The sequence below is a fragment of the Manacus vitellinus genome, unplaced genomic scaffold (assembly GCF_001715985.3).
Source record: "Manacus vitellinus isolate BGI_N305 unplaced genomic scaffold, ASM171598v3 scaffold_17_pilon, whole genome shotgun sequence".
In the NCBI taxonomy this organism is placed as follows: domain Eukaryota; kingdom Metazoa; phylum Chordata; class Aves; order Passeriformes; family Pipridae; genus Manacus; species Manacus vitellinus.
Genome location: NW_021939256.1, coordinates 13,891,629 through 13,910,402, shown reverse-complemented (window position 1 = coordinate 13,910,402; position 18,774 = coordinate 13,891,629). Strand labels below are relative to the sequence as shown.

The 18,774-nt window shown below is 36.0% G+C and overlaps 1 protein-coding gene across 2 annotated transcripts in view; it reads left to right on the top strand.

The window, feature by feature from the left end:
• SEMA5A (semaphorin 5A) overlaps window positions 1–18,774 on the top strand; it is a 327,493-nt gene that overhangs the window by 56,740 nt on the left and 251,979 nt on the right. Inside the window, exon 1 of one of the 2 annotated variants that reach the window (XM_018070097.3) lies at window positions 9,727–9,804. The exons of the other annotated variant lie outside the window; for it this stretch is intronic. The gene's annotated coding sequence lies outside the window, so the exon portion shown is untranslated. Of the gene's footprint in view, window positions 1–9,726; window positions 9,805–18,774 lie in introns of those variants that run through there. 2 annotated transcript variants of the gene reach the window in all.

Here is an 18,774-nt window from a genome sequence, read left to right as displayed (position 1 = left end):
AAAATCAAGTTTGAATCCTGTTTCTTTATGTCTGGTTAATTCTGGAAAAGACAGTAAACCATCACTAATGTACAGGAGTAAGATAGATAATCATTTAGTTAAATATAGCAGATCTCCAAGTATAGAAATTCTTCTTAACCCCCCACAGAACAGACCTTGTCATCATGAGGAATTGAATTGTGGACCAAGCTTGTAGAGAGACAGGAGTGTATATCAAGGTGTGCATTGCTGTGCCTGCACATCGAGGCTATTGTCTGAAGGGACATATCTCTCCTGAAGAGCAACAAAATATTCAGCATCTGTGCTAAGTTCTGGCCAGCTGGCACCTAGAATAGAAAGAACCCACAATTGAACAAAAGAACAAAACCAAACTTTGTTGCAGCTTACTTCTTTTAAAGAAGATAGTGGGAACTTTCTTGAAACAAATAATGAGAACGAACTACTTGACATGATGAATTAGCCATAGCAGCAATACCACTGAGACTTATGAATCCAAAAGCCTTGAATTCAAACAATGGAAAATAGCATGATGCCTATCTACGTTTGCCCAGTAAACATCATGATCTGTGATCTTTGTATGTGGTGATGCAGCTGTTAAGGATTTAAATCTCTGGTTTGTCTAATGTGTGGGCTTACATTTTTAGGAATAAGAAACATATTTATTGTTACAGAGAAAAAGTTGGGCATGTAGATTTTATTGTATTATTTATATTTTTACTCCATGGTGTTTATTGACCACCATTAAACACACAGCAGGATTTTTTTTTCCCAAATAATATTGCAACCAGATAGTTCTAATATTATTAGCAGCTTGTTTGTGCAGGAAGAGAAGGTTCATAAATCCAGTAAATTATTCTGCATTGCCGTTTTTTTTTCTTTGAATTGAAGTTTTTATAGCTATATCTAAATTCTAGTAATATCTGTTCTGGACACTTCACCTACTTCTGTATAGCACTTCTACAAGCCAGAACTGGAACTTAAACAGAAAGTCATGATTTCCTTTCTGTGGCCACTGACTTGCCACAGAACCATTGGGTCCATCACACAGTTGATCTTTCAACTGCATTTGATCAGCTGACACTTGGCCATGACCTCCTAGCTGCTACTGTGAGACAGTCCAGGTAGGATGACTTAGTGCATGTTTTGTTATGTTGTTTATTTTTTTTCTGATAAAATGGGAACAGGACTCACCGTTGTTCACCTCTCAATATCTGACAAATCACATTTATGCTACTGATTTACCCTTTAAAGAGTAATCCTTTAGCTCTTGGAAGCTGGTTGGTTTCACCCATGTGAAATGGCAGTAATGCAAAAATCTGCCTTATGCTCCTTGTAAGTATGAGTTTATATGACAGTAGGCACAGCACTTCTCTACTCAACTGTCTTACCAACTATATCAAAGGATATGCTGCATAAAGCTTTTAATACTTCATTCTTAATTTGGAGGAAATGATGAAGTAAATGAGTGCCAGGCTCTAGTTACTGTCTAAGTCGAGGGCCTCTCTGCTTACCTGGAAAGTTTCCTTTTCTTCCTTTTCCCCGCAAATGTTCTTGCAGCTTGTGATGCTGAGGACCCTACAAGAGAGACAGTATCTTGTATATACAGGCATAATAGTGTCACTTAACTGTACTTGAATTTTTCTCTTGCATTTTAACAAAAACAAGGCATATCTCACATTTAATCTTTCCCTCTCATTTCTTCTTGTTAGTTCTGGGTTTCTGTGTTTTGTTCTGTACATGTATGCACCCTCTTCTGATTAGAGTGCTGCTGAATGCAACGCGAATCTATTAACTTAGTTCAGTGATGTGCAAATGCCTTTGCTGTCATTCTGCTGGACCCAAACTATCTGTAAGTATAACCATTTGGTGTGTTAGCTGTGTACTTTCTAGAGCTCTGGGCTTTTAGAGAAATTGATTGAATTGGCTCTGAGGCCAGGCCAGCATTGACTTTTTTGGAGACTGGATCTTTGCTGGAACTATCAAGACCTCTAAAAACCTTTGTACTTATGAATACTGGGAAATTTGAAAGAAGAACTAGAAGACCAGAGGTACCTACCAATTAAGAGGTAAAATCTAATCAGAAAGTTCAAATACTAATTTGGGTTAGATGATTTTAAAATATTGCCTTTTTTAAAACAGGTGATAAATTTTCCTTAAACTTCTAAAACCAGTTTAGTTGCTAAGTTCTATTCTGGTCAAAAGTGGATGAGGTATTTAATCATAACTGGTATTTCAGTACTGGCAGTAGTTCAGGTGTTGGCATGTGCTCTGCTGTCCCTGCTTGAACTGTGACCCTACCAGGCATTGCATCTCAGCATGGTTTGCGTCAAACTTTGTGCATTCCTGTGTGTTGCTGGTCTCGCTATTCTAAATTTAAAAGCTAAGCTTGTGCTTGTAACTCTCCTATGTTGTTTTTAAGTATGTGAAAGTTTTTTCAAATATATCCATTTGGTGGTATTTTTACTCTTCTTTTTTTTTCTTTCCTGTGGTGTATGTTTGCATACATTTTTGATGAGTAACGTCTTCCTAGAATGCAAAACACGAAAAGATTAATATCTATATTAAATAATTGGCTGATTGACTTAGTTTTTGTAATTCTCATCATGTTTTTTTTTATTGACGTGTTAACTATTACATAATATTTTTTAAAGTACAAAAAAGATTTCGGAGATGGTGATTTTTAACCTTCTTATCTGTGTGGAATGAGCAGCCTATTCCATTGTTATTTTGGATACTCTGACACTGACTTCAGTCAGGAGAGACTATACAGCTGAATACACTTAGGCCTAATACAGGGTATTGTCAGTACATCCTTAATGCTTTGACACTTTCCCAAATTTGTCATCTGGAAATCATGAGACAAATGAAAATGGTTTATTACTACCTTGTCATAATTGCTTCTTCATCCTTGCTTCTTGCTTTTCAGCTTCAACATCATGTGGTTGATGATCTGCACATGCATCTTTTGAGTTGTACTTGCTTCTTCCTCATCCATACGCAATGTATTTCCTACTTACCTCTATATTTTATTGAAATGTCTGTTTGGAAGAGAGGAGGTGTTTACTCTTATAAGGAGGGGTAAGATAGTAGAGTCCAATTACATGGACTTGTAGCTTGTGTGTTTTCAACTAATTGAGCAATAGCTTCATGGCAGTAAATCAGTTGACTCAAGGGGAATAATGCTGTAAAGATGATTATCGTAAAAACATGGACTTTAATAAAGAACTTTGAAGATAAGAAACAATGAAACCAGTATCATCTCTTGTCCTTTGATTTTTATCTTTACTTTTCAGTGCAAAGTCTAAAGTGGTAAATTTTATGTTTACAGTGACTTTTCGAGCAGCTTGAACAGACTGGATCATATTTCCCTATATATAAGGGCTTGCTTTCTTCTAGACTAAGGGGATAGAAAGCACTGTATGTGTACTCAGAAGAGTATCCTCTTGTCCATTGTGTGCATCTGTGTGTGTAGACATGGGATGTATGATAGTTGAACTGCAGTGATGTCAGTAGATGTGAACACAAGGTGAGCCATATTTGTCTATAGTCTGCTGTAATGTTTTAGAAGTACAAAATGTTGGAGAAGCAGGGGATTCAAGATGATGGAAATCTTATGACTGAGGAGTTAGGTTTCTAAAGCAGTTCCTATCTGTTCAACATAAGAAGCGGGAGAAAAATAAAACGAGCAATGATGGTTTTATAAGCTCTAGTCTCATTATAAATAAATAAATAATAAAAAAGGAGAAGCATGATGCTGGGAAAAAGCAGATATTGTGAAATAACGAAGACAGTCATGTTGAAATAATTTCTTTGTGTGAGTCTAGAAAAATAACTCTAGATAATACTGATGCAAAGCCCATTAAGATCATGACATGTGCATCACAGACCAATTTCAACTATAAATAAATATTAGTTCCCTATCTTCAAGAAGATTTGGTCTGAAGTTAAACCTATGTTGTCTGAGATTAAATTTCTGCCATCATAATAGGTGCCAAATCCTATGTGTTTTGCTGAAGTACAGAATTGGGAAAAAAACCCATTGATCCTTAAAAAAGAAAATGTACTTTTGTTATTTTGGGAAATCAGGATATGAATGTCAGTGAGCTGTTATATCCATATTGCTGAAAATGCAAATGATATGGAGTGATTGTGTGATTGTCTTTCCCACAAGCTCTATGTGGGCTTTGGAAATTGACTTTTTTTAGGGCTAGTTTCTTCTCTTGTATTACTCACACCACAGGGGCACAGGTTTCTAGAAACTGGGTTTTGCTATGTTGATGTGACATGGTATTGCAGACTGAAATGTGTGTTCTGAAGATGCTTGTATTATTTTACAGCTCTGCATTTCTCAAGTCCCTAGTTACTGTTAGAAGAACTGGAATTTCTGTTTGTTTTGACTGGCAAGTAGTAGTATTAACAGGCTGATGCTGTTATGGGTACTTAATGAGGAATATATTAGTGGTTGATAACGCTGCAGTTAGTGCTCTGCATTTTATAAGTATTAAGTAAATATTCAGTGTTTACTGTTAAAAGTTAAGAGAAAATAGTGAAGCCTTGTTTTTTAAAAAAAACCTTCTCAGTGGGAAGAAGCATTGATTGCATGGTGATAATAAATGCTAAGCAACCTTTACTTCTTTTTGCTCCCACTATCAGTTTGTTTTGGCATTTTTTTTTAAAAATGCCTACATGTAAGTAATTGAGAGTACAATGTATTTACCTTGAGTTAGTAATGGAATGCTCTTAGTATTAGAAATAAATGGATGCTGACCTAGTTTCATGAAATCAAATACTGTAGGTATGTAGCTATTTCTGGTGAGAGATTTTTAAAAATGGAAATAGAAATGAATTTAGTTTTCTTATTATATGCATCTCAGCAAGGTTGTGTTTTCTGTAATTGTATAAATTGTTAGGTATTACTCATTTTTGGCTGTGTGCCTCGTAAAAGCATGCCCGTTCCTGTTTTTCATAATGCAAGTCAAGATGGGCAGTTTAGCAGGCAATCTCTAAGCTGACAGAATGCCAGCTTTATAGAGAAAAACGCTTCTGATGCATAAGTGATGAGCAGAACACTTTTTTTATTGAAGCTGGGTAAGTTCAATGCAGAGGAAATGCAAGTTAGAGATAACTGAGTAATACCTTCTTTGTAACCTTTAAAGCAGCCATCACACTGAAAACTCTGCTGTGTTACTGTACAGAGAAACTGTCCTGATGTGGCATTTGTTTTCATCTGCTGTACACTTACAGTAGCAAACCATCTGTGACTTTTCATGCTAGATAGTTACACTGTCTTAGAAGATACACAGGGAATTGTTGCAGCTCTATCTTAGCTTAAAAGCTCAAACATAGTAAGTCATGAAGTTCCTGTCTAAAAAAGAAAAATTACATTGAATCTGGAAATGTTGAGCTGTATTCTCATACACACTCTTCTAATAAATATGTAACTTTATTTTTTAATTGCTTAATGACAGAGACAAGCACTTATTTTAATAAGTTAAAATGATTTATTTTATTTTCATATTTTTGTTTGGATTTTTTTTTAAGCTCTCAATGTTAGGTTTTGTGTAGATATGTTTTGAATGTTTAACACATATACAGTAAGTGACTAGACATTGTTTTATACAGGAAAAAAAGCACTATAGGAACAGAGGGATTCTAGTGAAGATGAGTGGCGAGCCAGGAAGACTTTTACATTGGTTACTTAGTTCTTAAGAAGAGAGATCCAATTCCTCTGTTTCTGCTTTAGCAAAAAAAGTGTGGTATTGTGCAGAGATATCAGACCATATTTTTATATAAAAAATTATTTCCTGAATAGAGTCTTATAAATCATAAAGACTTGTAATATTGTTTTGTTCCTTTGCTTAAAGATACTCAGAGGAGTTGTGTTGTGTGGCCTTCCCGGCATGTCCTTTTGGATGTGCCTGGCCTTGCTTGGGTGTTAAAACTGGACACCTGAGCATCCAGAGCAGCTGCCATTTGTCCAATCTCACCTGGTGCCATTCCTTTCACAGCAAACAAGTTTCATCCTCTCTGTACTCCTCAGCTTCTGTTGAGGGTGATCTTCTGTGACCCATCCAGACACATAATTTATTAGTTTATTGAACTACAGTAGTTAATTGTTTATGGTTTATAGGAGGTCATCCTATCTGAGGTATTGCTTATTTGTGAATTATAACTGGTCATTTCTAATTGTACATGGCTATTGTACTAATCACTGTGTTTCCAGTTCCGTAGGATGACTGGCTATTTTCCTAATATAAATCAGCTACATTAAATAGAATATTTTACTGAGCTTATTGAAATCAATGAAAGGACTTGAATACTTAGCACTGAATAGAGAGTTGATTTTCTTTGTGATGCTTTTTTGATGTTTTAGAATGCTTTTCATTGAGATATGGGTGAAGAAGTTTCTCTTTAATGGGTACTTAATTAATATGAAACCACTTTATTGATGTTGAGATTTTCTTTAATCATTGTGGTATAATAAAAGTTGCATAAATAGGAAATAATAAGACTTGTTTCTTGCCTTAAGGGATTTTTGACTTATATTGAAAAAAGATTTATGGTCTTTATATGAAGAATTTATCTCTTGTTGATGCTTTTCTTTTTTAAGGATTTGGACTAATTTACTAGGAATTTTAATGTAAGAAGATAGGCTCTGGCAAGTGTGAAAAGCCATGATACTTCATTTTATTCTAATAATTTTATTTTTTGTTTTCTTGCCATGTGCAAAATAATTTTTATCTAGTTGATACAACTTTTCATCCACAATCCAGCAATGTATTTATGGTGTTCTGCTTTATGAAAAGTGAACCTTTTCATCTTAAACAACTGTGTCTCTTTGAAGATAATATCTTTTAACACAAACAAATCTAATGGATTGCATTTCTTCTCCAGTATTTTCTGGTTTTCACACTTGTGATGGTAACTGAGGTCAGTAATTTTGCTGTGGTTTCCCTTCTGATGTATATCCCTTATGCTGGGTCACTTACACATATTGGATTGCTCACCTTGCACTCAACTTCTTTGAAATATATCCATGGAAACTATTTTCTGCATGGGTATGCTCATTATTGTATGCAGATTTTTATGAAGGATATTTTATTATTGAATATTTTATTTTGAAATTATCATATGACTGTCACGTTTTTGCCCTCAAGTAGAGGACAAAAGGGAGATGTTTAATAATGAAGAGTTGTAATGAGAACTGTTCTGTTAACTATTGAGGAAACGTGAAACAAAGCAAAATGTTTACACCTTAAAACAAAACAATGGATGATGAATTGAAGGGAGTATCCAGAAACAGTGAAACAAGTCTGTCTTGTGTTGTAAACAACTGTGCTCTTACTATTTTTTTTTTTTTAAGGCATCAGCAAATTAGAGTAGGGAGGGATAGGAGGACAGTGAAGGGATTTGCAAATGCTGACGTGCAGCTTCTCTGAAGAGAGAGGGAGTGGGAGGAAGGCCTGATGATAAATTGGCAGCAGTGGCTGGTTTAAAAGGCAGGTTACTGGTAAAATTGGCATTAGGTTTCAGAAGAAGAGAAAGTGGACCCGGGGTCTTGAAAGATTTTTTTTTTTTTTTTTTTTTTTTTTTCTTTTAAGCAGTGATGAAAACTTGAGAAAGAAGATGGAAATGGTGTCTTAGAGCAAATGACATGGTAGGAAAATGCTTGTTTTACAATCACGTATTTGAATGTATAAGAACAGGACACAACTGCTTTCACAGTTAGTGGGGGATGTTGCAATAATTGCATATACTTCATGTTTCACCTCTCAAGTATATTTGGCACAGATGGATATGAAGGACCAGGCTTTGCAAAATGTGTTTACATTAGATAAAATGTCTTCAGCCTCAGCTGCTTTGCCTATTTTGACATGAGGGAATTGCCTGCATGTCATGTTGCTCACCCTGGTGTCTATTCCTGGCCTTAATGTGTAAAAGCCTCCAGCACATTAAAATATCGATTGACTTTGACAACTGCCCTATTTGTGAAAAGCACGTTGCATATTTTTCTCACCTGTTGTGGAAAGGTAGTGGAGGTGAAAGGGGAAATGGTGGCTTAGAAAAGTGGCTGCTGAGATAAGAAGTTGTTTCCAACTTCATTCTGAAAGAACATCCTTACCCCTTAAAAAAACCCCAAAACTTACAAAATATTTTGAAAATATAAAGAATACTAGTGCTTTTAGACAATTACGCCTTCAGCAATTACATTCCTCTGGGTCCCATGAGATAAAATGCTAATTGTTTTACAAAGCATGTTTAAGTAAACTTTTTAATGTTTTCCATGTGGATTCAACTGTGTGTTTTTGTGATTTAGCAGTATTCACCTTTATGCACCTTTTCCCATTGCTCTTAAAAACCTTTCATATTGTTGTATGAAAAAAAGAAAGGAGTGAAAGCAAGAAATTCTGTTCATATAATCTGCATGAAGAAAATTGTAAACCTCTTTAATCCAGTGGTTTTTATAGAATAAAAAATGATTGAGCTTGTGTGCCTTTGTTATTACAGCTGGGTCAGTTTAAACTTGTTTCTGGTTTCGGATTCTCTTCTTCCCTCTAACCCTTTTGTGCCTCAGACCTCACTCAACCCATGGGAAGTCTGGCACAGAGGAGGAGAAGGAGGACACTGGTAGCATCTGGACATGCGTTCTGAGCATTTCTAGATACCCAACTGTCCCTAATTGTCCTTCATATACTTAGGAGGAGACAAGCTTCAGTACTTTTTGCTAAATGTTTTCCTTATTTTTTTTCTTTTTTCAGTTTTAGTTTTCAGTAAGGAGTAAGTTTTGTTTGCTTCAAGTACCCTTCTGCTGGTGAAATGGTGGACTATTGATGACTGTGACCAGTGTTTAGAAAAAATTTTAAACTAATAAGCAATTGCTATTTCCAACCATTTTGCTGGAGAGTTTAGCTTTTTCAAAATCCAGTTTGAAAAGCTTGTGTTCCTGTCAGGAAAAGAGCAGCCTCTTTTACAGCTTCTAAATAATATACCAAGAGTTGTAACTGCTTTAAAATGAAGATTCCTGAAGTACAACAAGGTTTATTCTAAATAGCATCTGAATGTAAGCAATGCATTTCAGGCACATCAGAGGTGAAGAGTCAGTCCCATCCTCGTGTATCTAGCAGCAGAAAGAGCTGCAACTAGTGATCAGGTGTTCTGTATAAGAGAGTGCAAAAGAGTCATTGCTGATATTTTTCCTTGTGTTCAGAAGAGCATTTTTGCACCGCATTTACAGTCTTGAGGACTACTAGCTGGGAAAATTATGTAGATCAAACACAGAGCACACAGTGGTCCTTGTCATTAGGCCATTGCTTTTTCATGAGTTTGGTGGCACAAATGTTTTTTGTAATCAGATCTCAATAAATTGTGGTTTGTGACTGGTACACTGTGAATGGATTACTTTAAACATCTTGATGGTGATGTGATTAATCCTCTGAGCTGATTACTATTACTTTATCATTTCTGTGGGTGTAATTTTGGGTTTTTTTGAGGAGGTATTTTTTGTGCTTTGCACAGATATTGTAGCCCTTTTTGCAACATTTTCTTCTTGCAATTTAGAGAAATTGTTATCTGTTCTGATTAAAACCTTCAACATTGTCCCTTTTTTTGGTTATTGTTGTTTCTGTTGGCCTTCCATCTTATCTTCAGTTTCCAGATTGTTCTGAGTCATGGCTGCTGCTTTCATATTTTTCCACTCTTCTCTGAAGATGTGCTGTTTATTAATGGCAATATTAATTGTAGGATCCATAGTATTCAGTTCTGCACAAGGAAGGGACTTCAATTTGCCCAGTCCAGGAACAGAAGGTAACTGTCCTGTGGGGTGACTTTTTTCCTTGACTCTAAATGCATCTGAGAGTCTGAACTGCGGTATCCTGGTAGCATCCTAGGCAAGGATGAAGCAGTGTCTCTGGAGACACCTTCTATGGTAGAAGCCGAAATAACAATGCAGTGTGTTCATGTCTGGATTTTAGAAAAGTAAGGTTCTCTAAAATCTTAGTGTGGGACTTTTGCTGTTGTTTTTTATTTGAATGTATACTGTAACCTTTTATTTTTTAAATGAATCATGATTCTTGGTGTAAATTCTCAGCTAATTATATGTGATACTAGGGAAGAAAGACTTAAGACAATTTTTTAGTGACTGATTTTTTTCCCCACTGTTTTATGATAAAATATTTTAAGACTTGTAATGGTTTGGGTCATTATCATAAGTAATTCTATTTTAACTCTCTATTTTATATACATACATAGGTGTATGTGTGTTAGAATACTTGAATTTTAAGGGTGATGGGAGATGATGTTGGAAATAGTTCCTACAGATTTCTTTCTCTATTTCAGTGCACATTACCTATCCGAGCACACATCATAAAGTACAATTAAATGGTTGTCTCTTGTGTTTCGCATTGATGTGATGATGGCTTTACTTCGGCTTTCTTTTGCTTACCTGCTCCTTAGTATTAAAACTTATGGTCCAGGAAATGGAAAAACAGTGCAACAAAAAGGGATGCTGACATACATAGAAATAATTGTAAATAGTGTCTCCTTTTGTAGTTGAAAGTGACCAGGTTTTCTTAGGACTTTAGTGAGAGTTTAGGAAAAGTAAATGGTTTAGTAAGAGTAAATGCTGGATGGGCTTAAGGGATGATTTTCACTGAGTTGCAAATTTCTGCTGTATTTTAAATACATTCCTCATTTTGGTTCAGTTTAAAAATCTGTGACATAGAAGTGGTTCTTCGAGCTGTTTTGCAGAACTAAGTTATGGCATTTCTTTTCATGAAAAGCCAAGAGGGAACTCAAAACTTATCATCTGCAGGATGAGGTACTAATGTTTGAAATTAGTTTTTGCATGCCTGTTAGAGAAAACTCTTTGCCTTCCAAAATGTGGCAGATGATATATTCAAAAGGAATTTCAGAAGAGTTGCCATGCTATTTGAAGTCTAATTTGACTAACCTTGCTATTCAGAAAAATGTTTGAGAATTCCAGGAAACAACTTACCTTTGTTTTTGTTGTTCTTTGAAAGGAGAAATTAAATGGATGATCCAAGATAAGTAATGAAGAATTACATTGTAAAATTAGATCATTAAAAGAGTGCAATAAAACTCTAAAAAACCTTCAAGTGTAGGCAACGAGTCAAGTTTTTACTATAGTAATTCTGTTTGGGAGGTGGTTTATTGGGAGCAATGATGCATTTGACTTCAGAGATGCTGATTTCCTACTTTTACTATATGTCTGAAGTTCAAATAGAACAATACCTACAATGAATTTCAAAAAAGAATCAAGAGTGAAATGTGTCTTTGAGCATAAGTATTAGTTCTTCTGTGGAAGGGGAAGAACATCCAGTATTTCAGTAAACATAAAAAATTTTGCATGGTGGTCAGTTTTCTTGATGAAATTCAAGTAGAATTACTGTGTTGCAAACAAGAATTTACCCACATTTTTATGTAAGTCTGTCTTGTCTGAGACCCATTTTGGGGAGTAGAGAAGCAACCGAAATGATGTAACTTGTCTTAACCGAGCAACTTGTCAAAATCCATCCAGAGGTGTTCTTACATGACACATGGTTCTCCCTTGCTAATAGTCTCATATCCAGTTTGTTTCAGAGAACCTTATTGCATTTTGTAATATATTAATAGAACCATTTTGTGATACAGATGATTTAAAAATAGGACTATGTGGGATGAAACGCAAAGCAAATGAGTGCTCTTCTGCTGTAGGATGAAATTATTGGAAATGTTGGATTCATTAAAAATCCACTTCTGTTACTACCTCACCCAGTATTTTAGGGGTGAGCTTCATCTGATACACACTACCAAGTTTCTTGCTTTCTTATTGTCAATATTTCTTATGAGGTGGAGTACTGGCTTCCTCATTAGTCCTTTGGGAGTAATTGTAGGTATTCAAAGGCTGAAACTGGAGTTGAATGAATTCCAGTCTTGTTTGTTTGGTGTTTTGTGGAGACCAGTGGGAATGCTAATAGTGACCTGAATGAAATTTTTACCATGGTTGCTGCTCTCCAACTTTCCCTGTTCCTTTGCCATCAAGGGGACATCTCCGGCACTCTTAAACAATCTTTTTTCTCTAAGGAGGTGGATCACACATAGTAAGTAGAATGTCTGTAAAAAAAAAAAAAATTGAAAGAAAATAAAACCTACTCCCCTGGGTTATGCTGTTGCAAATGAAGGTGATGTTTCTTCTGAGGCAATTTTTGTGGAGTACTTCCTAAGAGAGGGGTTGCAGACTTGTGTTATTTTTCTGACTTTTTCCATCTTTTCCTTTCTTTGAATTGCTGATACACAGGGGTAAGTAAAAGAGCACTGGAAAAGCTCTGACATAATCTGTTTGATGGAAAACAAAGGGTAAGGCAGAATGGGAGAAAATGCCCAAAGAAATAAACTGTGTTCAGATGCAGTATATAGCATACACAGTTAACGGTACTAGGTGAGCATCTAACTTAGGGCTCTATACAGGTTTCCCTACAAGATTTCCATTATGCACTTTGCAGAGTCAGAACTGAGGTGCTCTTGAGTAGCACTAACTGCTTTTATGGACTTCATACCCCATTGTACAGATGAGGTACAGATGAGGCTCATTGTACAGATGAGCCTTGAAAATGAGCTTGTTAATTTTGTCATATTTTTTGTCAAAAGACTTTGACATTTCCAAAGATGTCACTCAATAGGATATAGAGAAAATATTGTGATAACTGTAACTTTCTATTTTAGCTTCCTCTTATTAATTTCAGCTTTTTTGAGAAAACCGATTTTAATTTACAAACTGCAAGCAAAGCTCTGCAATAGGTTTCTTAAATCCCTGTACTATATAGTCTGTTAGAAATTGCAGTAAATTCTACTCTATTTAAAAAAAACCAGAAAACAAAAAACAAGGAAACCATAGTGCACCTAGCCTACCCACCCTTTATAGTTGTCTGTAATGACTCTTCTGATTTACAGATGTTTCAAGACATGCGAAAATGGGGCATGAATTGGTCTGTTGTCAGGAAACAGCAAATAGCACTGTCTCTTGTTGCAGTTTTAAGCACGTAAGAATGTGTAAACAAGAACAAGATTCTTGGTGCTGAGTTTATTAACCTCCCACTTAATGACTGCCCTTATTCCTTCCATTTCAGTATTAGTTTTGATTTCCTTTAGTCATTGAGTCTGGATTTTCTGCCTCTCAAGTGGGATCTGCTTTTGCATTTACAGGCTATGCAGCGCTTTCCCACTAATGCTCTATAGGAAAATGAGGTGTTTTCTTGACTACCCATTATAAAAGCAGGTGATCCTTATATTCTGTAAAAAAGGAAGGCAACCTGTATACCTGAAATTGGTGTATCAAGAAATGTTTATTGCTGTCTTTCATTTTTAGTATTTTTCTGAACTGCCATTCAGTGGATAGGAGGACAAGGAATTACTGAGTCAGAGGAGGATATGTCCTACTTCGTGTTTTGTGTCAATAAACTCCATTCTAACATCTCTGAGATATATCACCAGCCTGCCATAAGAAGATGTGCAAAATAAAGTAAAAATAGGATGCTTGTCTTTATTTTCCCTGTTCTTTGGTCTCTGCCTCCAGAACTGCCCAGCTCTCCATCTCAAACCATATTAACTGCCTAATTGTCTCTTTGCTCTCCCTACTCTGAGGCTTTAGTGATGAACTATAAGACCCATAGCTCTTCTGGGGAAGAACATGTTCCAACAAGGAAATAGAGAAACCCTTCCTATTTTTTTTCCTAGTTATTCCTAGTAGTAGCACACAAAACTGTAAAGGATCTCTTTCTGGAAGTTGGTAGAGAAAATCTTCCAAATGTTGCTGCATCTGAACAGTGACCTTAAGAGGATTTTTTGGGAATGAGGAGGGACTGCAACACAGGTTAAAGTTTTATCAAGAGGAACGTTTTTATGTATTTGGGGCCTAATTTTGGGTAACCTGGGAGGTTTATTTGATCTCTCAAAGACCAAGTTCTCCAGATGCAACACAATTAAGATTGTGACTCAGATCTTTGTTGTGTCACTAGAGGAACCATCTGAAGATAACTCTTTGCATAGAAATGTGTGGATACAAACAAAAGTAAAAGACATATTTTCATTTTTGTAATCCTTTGACTTTATTTTGATTGGCAGTGGAGGCTAACAGTAGTAGATAAACTGGTTTTAGTTTCTTTTCTACCACTGAGAAAGGAGAAGGGGGATAAGGTTTTTTATAGCTAATCATATTTCTGGATGAGAGAATAAGAATGCTTCCTTGGGAGAAGGTTGTAAGGAAACTATGAAATGTAGCCCTGCAGCTTGTTGTCTAAATTACGAAAAACTACAACCTCCAAATACCTGACAGACCCTCTAAAAGTAAGCTGTGTATAATATATACCTCATCCTTGTTAAAGCAGTGGCTTCACCATGAACTCTTCTTATTGAGAAAATCAAAATATGAAAAACAATGGAAAAATAAAAGAAACCTGAAACGTTCTTAAGATGCAGCTGCATCTCTTCTGGAGCTACTGCTAGTATTTATATAGCACATTTAGTACACACACAGTGTAAGTAAACAGAAATTTGAAGTGGTCTGGGGGTTTAAATGTGCTTTCATGTTTCCTGTTGTTTACACATTTTTGTTCAGTTTCATCTCGTCTGTGATAACGATCTTAAAATACTACAATTTTTTATCAAAATGTAATATATTTTTAACCATATTACTTTAATGTTATACTATTTAAATCCCATTTTAACATTGTTTTTATATGGGATAATTTAGTATACCCTTCTGTGTGGTCTAATTTTCATTTGCAATCTCTGTGTATCAATACTGCCTTCAGCACAATGTAATGCGAGAGCCAAATTAATTTGTTTTGAAAAAATTCAGACCTTGGGGTAAAAAGTGAGAGAATAAGTTGTGTGGTGGATAAAAGCACTAACAAACGCAGCATGGGCACCAGACATATGTATTTAGTTTGTGGTAGAATTTAAATCTTTTCTTAGACAAAGTGTGATTATCTCACAGATTTATCTGTGGTGCAGTTTCTCTTTGTTGCATTATTTCAAGTTCTCTTACCTTTGAAGGAGGATGAGAACATTGGAATGTGGCAACTTTTCCAGCAGTATTGTTTGTATTTCTGAAGGGAATACCAGTCTTTACATCAGGATTTCCATATCAAGTAAGGTGTGTCTTTGCTCTTTCCTTGTTTGTGCTATTTATTTCCTGCAGTTGTTTTAGGAGAACTTTAGGGGCTTGCTCTAATGCAGATGTTCTAAATAAAATGCCTTTTTCTTCTTATATAATTACATGTGATCAGAAACAGTGGAACCTTACGCTTGTACACAGGATGTGGATCCTACCATCCTGTCCTAGTAAGCAAAATCTTCTGCTTCACCATTCAAGTTCTTGAATATTCCTAAAGGCATTTCTGATAGGAGTTTCCTGTTTATTGGTCAGTTTACTGCAGTTAGTTCTGGATGTATTACTGTTTCATACAGTTAAGTTATAAATTACCATCTAAATTGTGCTTTTCAGTGAATTGTCAAAGATAACAAAAACCAATATCCAATTCTGAAATTAACATTGCATTTTAATAAATTTTTCTCAGGACAATGTGCCTGTGCCTCTGCATACTTTTCTGCATAAATTGTCCCAGAGCCTGAGTACCAAAACTCTAGATCACCCCCAGCACCAGCCATCAAACGTCTTGCTCTCTTTTATGTTGTGTTTTTACATGAAATTGGGATCTCAAGCAGACTTGAAATACAGAAGCAAAATCAGATCCAGGTATTCCTTCTGTGCTACCTGAGGTGAACATGTAGGACACCAGTGTGGTGAATGCAGAATCATGTACTTCATGCTCTACTTAGTGAGAATGAAATATGCTAGTAGAAAATAAGTACAGGTTCTGTGGATTGGAGATACTGGAGGAGGGCAAGGGGATTGTGAAAGGAAGTTCACTGTGGGCACAGCATCGAGTAATTTTGGGATCTGTTTCCTGCTTTATCATTTAAGCCTAGTGCACAGAAGACGATAGAAGAGGTTTGCTTTTGCTAACAACTTATGATAAACTAGGTGTTGTAATGAATTCTTGACAGGGATCCTACTCCTGCATTAAACTCTTCTCCTTCCTTAATTTTGTTAGTACTGAACACAGGAAAAAAAAAAATATGTTCAGGAGCTTGGAAATTATTATGTGTGTCCTCTCTGGGATGATGCCCAGAACTAAAGTGTTTACCTCTGTATATTTGCTTAGCCTGAGGCATTTGTGATTGCTCCAGCGCTGTGAGCAGCCGGGAAGACGGGACTGTGCATGCATGTTGGGTGGCAAAGGGAGGGATAGGCTGCTAGAAGAATGCCAAAGCGTTGAATGATTTCACTGCTGATGGGGAAAACATTTGACCCTGGGTAAGAATATTTCAGACTAGTCTTGGAATATGTCCATATCACAACCACCATATTCTTGCTATCTCTACAGTCACCTAAAAAAAAAAACCCCAAACAAACAACCCTCAAACATTCAACTTCATGATGAAGAGCGAGTGGAAGAGCTAAGAATCTTGCTGGGGGAAGGGGAGTTTGCGATCTATGGTACCAGATCTATGGTACCAGATGGACTGAGCTGTGTTCTTGTTCTGGTGATGGATATGTTAAGTTTTGTCTTTCTCTCATGCATGCTGAGATGGAAAACAGGAAAACATCCATCACTGAAGGAGAACAATCAAAGCCAGGAAAAAAAATGACACAGAATATGAAAGCACCATACACTAAGAAACTGTTTTTAATTCTCTGTCATAGTCTTATATCATAGGTGATTCCAACACCTTTGGACTGGGAACCTAAATTTTATAAAGCTCGTTGATGTGTTGCACCAACCGACATCACATTCCCGACCCTCAGTATTGTTTAAGAACTCTCCTTCCTTTTGAAAAAGGAGACTACAAATCTATTTTTTTTCCTGATACACAAAAAAATTAAAATTAATAGAGTTACCTAGGATTCAATATGGTCTCTTGTCTTTAAAATGTAGTGGATATGATTTCTTTAAATCATTTTGGAACATTTAGACTAACAAAGTGGATAAGCCAGCTTGTGGAATAAACCAACATGCGTGGAAACTGGCACAGTTTTTAAATGCTGTACATTGTAATGGCATTTTGTTGGGGTATTATTACTTCAGCTGCGCGGTTATGGGGGCCTGCTGCATAGTAGCAGACACTTTTTTCATAACCTCAGGCTATATGCACTGAGCTGAATTTTCCTCTTCAGACTATCATCTTGGATTCTCCCAGAAAACATATCACTGCTTTTTTGGTTTTTTTTCCTCTGTAGCAGTGCATGCTGTAGGCAATAGTGAGTGTAATAGTTTCTGCGTTGTTAGGCAATGAGCATTATCAGCAGCTGCAATATTCAGGATTAGTCTTTTTGTTATTATTTGGCATCTGCAGTACCTACATGAATCTGTTCAGTCCTGTTTCTCCAGAAGGCAGCTGGGCTCTCTGACTGAGAGAACATAACCATAAAGTTTTTCTGAAATTGTCACTATACTCAGGAGTTCGCTATTAATTGGAACTGCAGTTTTCACAGTGCAGTTCACTGATATATAAAAAAACTTGTGTTTTATTTAAAGAAAATAGGCAATATGAAAAAATGTCTTCAGATTTTTAATGGTGAAGTGGGGACAGATCAAGGTTCTCAAAGCTCACCACAAATCAGTTCCTGACTGAGAATTATAATCCGGGCCTTATAACCCCAAATTCATTCTTGGTCCTCTAGCAAACAGATGTCTCTGAATTAATTATGCTATGGAAAATGTATCAGCTGGTATCTTGCAGTACAGCAAATGTATTTCAGAATATTAAATAAAAGCCAGGACTTTCCTTGGAGTTGTGGACTTTTTTTTTCTCTAAAAGATGTCTGTCATCTGAACTTCATTTGAATTTTTTAAAACTAGAATAAAAATGTTCACTGTCTTTTGCAAAAGGTCAGAGAAACAATATTTTTATTTGCATGTTTAAAGATGCATTTGCTTAGTATTTATCTCTGTTGATACCCATAGTTTTGGTTTTACCTTTCTTAGGTTACTTGCCTTCTTTGGAAAATAAAGGAGCCATATACTGGTTAATGAAAGATAGGGAGCAACTGTTCGGTTTCATGCAGACTAAGTGTGTGGATTACAGGGTATTGTTTTGCTTGTTTTTCCTAAATTGTCATAGATATTGGAGAACTTACATGGTGATCAATTAAAATTAAAGTTTATCAGTGTGCCACTTAAATTGGAGAATCAGTTAGGACATGAAATTACTGGGCAGAATTCCATAACAGGAATAACATTTTATCCCATGGGCAGTTGCACTCTTATTAGGGTGGGTGGAATGACGTTAAGGCTATATTTCTTATAAGTGAGAATTGTAGAAGAGGTAGAAGCTGTACTGTGTTGCATTTTGGGGGAGAAGGGAAATTTCTCAAGAAGACTGTCCCGTGGTATCCTTCTGCAATATTAAAATGCACATGCACACGCACAAACCCCAAACACAACACATCTATTAAATTTCATCTTAAGGACACCTCAAAATGCTAGAAACATTTATTTTTATCTATGTCTTGTAGACAGACACACACAAATAAATCCAGTCTACATTATGCTACAGTGTTTAATAATTTTTTCGTTGACTTTCATTATGAAGTTGATTTCTCTGGTCATGACACTTTCAGCCATTTGTGTCCTCAGTACTAGCACCATTTGGCTGAAAGGTGGTAAAAGGTGTTATTCATGTCAGTATCCTGTAACTGTAAAAGTCTGCCTG